Consider the following 5,387-nt stretch of genomic DNA (forward strand, 5'->3'; position numbering starts at 1 on the left):
CTCCCATTGCCCGGGCTCGTCAGAGGGCGCAGCCCTTCGTGCCGGCGCGGGCGAGGAGCCCCGTCCCACCTGGAGGGGACCTACACTCCCCATCCATCCTACCAGTCCCGCCGAGAAGGGAGCTGCTCTCCCCATCCATCCCACTCGCCCCGCTTGGGGGGGACCTACTCTCCTCATCCATCCTACCCGTCCCGCCCGGAGGGGAGCTGCTCTCCCTATCCATCCCACCCGTCCCGCCAGGAGGGGAGCTGCCCCCGTCCATCCATCCCTCCCAGAGGGGAGCTGTCCCTTGTCCCCCCTCTCTTCCTTCCTCCCGTCCCCCACACCGCCGGGGCTGAACCGGGACGGCAGAGGGAGGCGGCGGAGGTGGCGGACCGAGGTAGGGACGGGGGCGGCGGGGCTGAGGTGTGCGGGGGTAACTCCCGCAGGAGGCAATCGCGAGAGGCGAGGTGGGAGCGAGCGGCGGAGTTGCCTTCCCGCTGCCCCGGTGTGTCCCCCTGCCCCGCGGCTCACCTGGCGGTCTCTGCTGCAAGGGCTCAGCAGCCACCTGGTACTAGGGAGTGCCGCTTCACTGAGGGCATGTTGAGAGTAAAGAAAAGGTGCCAAAAGTCAACTGAAAATAAAATATGTAGATGCCCGTGCTAGGAATAAGGAAATCCAGTGCAAAACCTTCAAGTCTGACAAGTCCAGCTTATGTTTGGCGTAACCAGACCACACTTAAACTTTTTAAGTGCCGCAAGTTTTAGTGAAGGTGATCCTAATGTAAGTGCTAGCTTTGGGGTATGCTCAAAAACCCTTTGGTCTCCATCAGATGAAGTAGTTTTGACAACCATTTGCCTAAAACTACACTCCAGGAATTAGGCTTTTCCTTGCCTGCTTCCTCAGTGATCTTCATTTGGTAAGGATTATCAGGCTGCTGAATTATCACAGAAGGGTTAACAGAACATTAAACTTTGTATTGTTACTGGCCTCACCATATCACCTCAAGACCATGAATTATAGTTCCATTGGTGTTATTTTGCAGTTTCATTGAGAAAGCAGTTGGATGCAGCTCCACAAAGGATTGGACGCCACACAAAATGCTCTTCTGGAGCATTGATTTTTATCCAAGGTCCGAGTGGTGAATGCACTAATTTAGGATGTGGGAGACTTGGGTTCAATTTCCTCTTCTGTTTATGGGGATTCTCTTCCTGCAGAGGGAGAACAAACCTCTGGCTATAGTCTATCCTGTAGTCCAGGAGGCACTTGTTCTGTTATGTTGACTGTTCTATGGGGCAGCTACTTAGAGGAGCAGAGCTCTTTCAGTCACAGACAATTTGTCCCTTATCCTGGTGGAGTGCTGTAGTCACTAAGGTCATGTTTGTTGCTGTAAGTAAAACAGGTCAAGATTTATTTGGCCTCAGAGATGTGTGACATACTAGGGCTGTCAGCCACATGCCAGAGCACTCTTCCCCCACAGAAGATGCCTGTCAGCTTGCAAGCTGCTGGCTGGGCACAGTTTCTGGTACATGCCGTCTCCTTGCTGTGAATGGAAGAGGACTGGACCACAACTGTGCCAGGTGTGCCAACCATAAAGCAGGATAGATGATGACAGGCTAGTGGCATTGGTACTTGTGTTCAAGCAATAGTTCCTGGCTGTGAACCATCAGTGGAGGAAGGTGCCTGTAGGACAGATTTTAGAAATCTCCATCTGTATCTGAATTAGGAAGAAGAGCAGTCCAAAACAAGTGGCTCTGTTGCAAAACAGCTGAATATGAGAACCTGTCAACAATAATATGCATATTTCATGGGGAATTACTTCAAACTGCCTCTGGTCTGATCCCACAAGTTGAAGACATTAGCAATAGAAGCACATTAGGGGGCATTTATGGAGTGCATCTTCTGGCATAGTTTCATCTGAATGAGAACCAATGATGAACTCAGACTCTTTCGAAAAGCATATCAAAGCTCAGGAGTTAGTCTAGGATGACTGTGGGAATGACTTCAAAAGAGCCATTTGGGTTTCAAACTAAAATCCTAAAGGAGGCACAACATAAGACCTAGAGAGGAGTGTGATCTCAAACACAGCACTGGTAGCTTCAGGCAGTCCCCTGCTCATCATCCTGGTTGGCTGGATTCAAGCTGATGGAATCTAGTTCTATTTGTTTACTGGAGAAGACAAATGGGATGGAAATGCTTCTAATGGTGAAACAGTGAGCTAGTCACAAAGAAACCATTTCCAGTCCATGGAGAAAAGGAGGCACTTTTAAGGTGAGATTCATCTCATCCAAAGAGGTAATAAAACAGATCAATGAATCACAGTGTAGAAACCTTTTTTCTCTCTGTTGGCTCCAAAAGATATCTAGACAAATGTGTCAGGAGAACTGAATCGCGCTCTTGTTGTGTAAATTAGAGTTCTGAAGAAATTTCTGTGAACAGGCACTCCTCTAAGTTAAGAACCACAGCATTCATGTTCATTGTCAGAAACAAACACTGCAAGATAATTCATCATATTCTACCACTCCACAAATCCTCCCCCAAGAATTCTTTCTTCTTCCCTAAGCACCACATCAGAGATTGTGATAAGAAAGGTGGAAGCTGTACTGCAAAAGCATTCTTTGTATTCATCAGTGGGTTTCGAGAAGGTGACAAGGTGCGGTGTTGAAAGAGTGTGGTTTGTATGGGATCACCAAAAACTTTATTTTAAACCAAGCTTTATTTTGTCTGTAGGAGCATATATGGATATTCATTTCACCAGCCCAAAGGAGCACCAGGTAGTAATGAATCTTGCCCTGAAGTTATCTCAAGCCAGCAATGATCAAGCTACAAAACACAGAACATTTAATTCAGACTTTCCCCCCTTCAATAAATTACATATATTCTGAGTGCCTTTTATGTCTCAACAATGAATAACTCAGTGGGAGTGTTTGTTGAAGAAATATTTCAACAATAAAGTGTTTGCAGGCCTGCTGAATTTGAAGGGAGAGGGGGAAAATGTACAGGCTAAGCCCTGTTTGCATATCTGACAAGACTTCAGAATTCTGGGCTTATTTTATTTTTGAAGAGAAAAATTCAACTCTTCTGAAGAATTGATTTGGACAAAATGAATGGAAGGTACAAAATTACAGACGTCATAGGTACAAATTTATATTTAGGAACATCTGGAAGAAAACTGTGGGTCATTTATAGATCTAGAGGTCTATGGAGGCCTCTCAGAAGAAAATTATAGATAGAAATCAAAGCAGTTCTATACTACTGCGGGTCTCTTTCCATGAGTTCAGAAAGCAGACAAGAATCAGTAGAACTCACTGCAGAATCCCAAAATGGTTGGAGTGTAGCATTCCCCAAGCTCAGCCTATGGCTTTCTGACATGCCTGTGCCTCTCTGCATCCCATGGTGTGCATCTCTGCTCTGGTAGCTCTGGGTGAGAACAGGATAGTTTTGTTTGATTGCCTTCCTGGGGCTCAGAGAAGCTTCTCACCTGAGACAGCTCCTGTAAGCCAGGATCAGAGCAGAAGTGGAAGTAAGAAGGGGTCTGTCACTTTTACCAAAAGGATGTGGAGCTTGAATGTAGAGAGTACCATTCGTGTGCAGCATTGTGAGTGAGCAGCTGCATGGTACTTAGTTGTTGGCTGGGGTTGACCCATAACACAGTTGCACACATATAATCTTTAGGAAGGGTTTAGGATTAAGTGTTGAATGAGAACACTCAATAAAATGAACAGTTGCATAAGGTAGTTCCTTATACCTCCCAGAAGTTATATGTGCACTGCTGCAATTTTGAACAAATCTCTTTCCAGTGCTGACATGAATGTAGCTAGACTAGGATACATTGGAAACCATCAACTGCCATTTACTGTTTGTTTTGCGTTTGATGTATCCTGTGCTGAATAAGGAACTGTCCATTTCTTCCTGATTCATCTGCTATTGTGGTATTCTCATTAAATTTTTGTTTCTGCAAGAGCACAGAGCCAATAATCCAATATAGACATTTCCTTCTCAGTCACAAGTAGTCTTTTACTACTTAGCAGGAATTGTAACCCACTGACATTGAAGCTGCATGACTGCTGCTTTGCATCACATGTTAGATCCAGCAGGTGAAATTTAAAATACTTTTTAAAAGAGGAAATTATTTTAATTTTCCTTCATTCAAAGATGGAAGCAGGAACCAAACATCATGCGGTTAATAAAACTCTCTTTGTAAATTCCTATTCTTTGAGTTGTGGAAGCAAGTTTAGAAAAGTGATTAGAATGGCAGAAGGGGTCATTATCTTGGCTTGTGAAATTTAATAAGCTGCTGCTGTTTGTACTCCTAACACTGATGGAAGTGCGAGAATAGGTTCTGAGGAGGACAGGGCAGATTACACCAGTGCATGTGAAGAAGGAATAATAAATCTCTTAAAGGATTAACTTCAACCTAGTGCACAGGGGTTTGCAACAAGTTATTGTTAATAGTGTGTTCATATAATTACTGGGATGAATATAAAAAGATAAAACCTATGACAAAGAAAACCCCACAAACAACAGGTAGAAGCTTAATATTTTAAAGCTGCCTTTCCTTTTACTTAGTATTTTCTTGAAGAGTATTTATATAAATCAGCCACAAGAGCAAAATCTGACCCTCAGTTACCTCCTTTAATTAATCTTACCTGGTGACACTTTTGCTGTGTTGTCTGGTTTTCACATTTTGATCTCTGAAAACACAGGTCTTTCAGCAGAGAAGGATGATGCCTTTACACCCACATTGCCCCACCTATTCCAGATTGTTAGCACTAAAACATCCTAACCACTCAATATTAAAAGATGATGAGGAAACACATTCAGGTTAACTGAGCTTATTGAAGTTGAGCCAGAGAATCCCAGAATGAAAAGCAGGGGGAGCTTGAGGAGCACAAGAGAATCTCCCTCATCTGGTGTCTGGTGTAAAGCACTGAGCCCACACAGCACAGAACTGCAGTTTCTGTGCTCACCAGAAGCTGGGACATTGTCCTTGCAGACAGTTTCTCTGGGGAAATTAGCTATGAACTCTAACATGTTTCTCCCGATCACTGTAAACCACATATTTTCAAAGACTTCTTTCTTGACATGTCCCAGATGGGAAGGCAACCTCCTGACAAATTTCATGAATAGAATGCTCCAAAGCTTGGGGGTGCTAGAGCAGCTCAAAGAAAATGTTACTGGTTCTTGTTTGGTTTTTTTTTTTTATCATTTTTATTTTCTTTTCAGAAACAGTCGAATTGTTGGCTGACCTTTTCCAAAACTTTGAGCAGGCACCAAACTTGGAAAATGGCAGACTGTATGGTTAGAGCTGGCAAAGTTACAAAAAGCACAGAATGGGGCCTAACTATAGGAAATGCCAGGCATCCTTTATGATTTTTGGCATTTTCTCCCTTATCTGACATGCATGG

Source organism: Pithys albifrons, chromosome 2 (genome assembly GCF_047495875.1).
Source record: "Pithys albifrons albifrons isolate INPA30051 chromosome 2, PitAlb_v1, whole genome shotgun sequence".
Classification (NCBI taxonomy): Eukaryota; Metazoa; Chordata; class Aves; order Passeriformes; family Thamnophilidae; genus Pithys; species Pithys albifrons.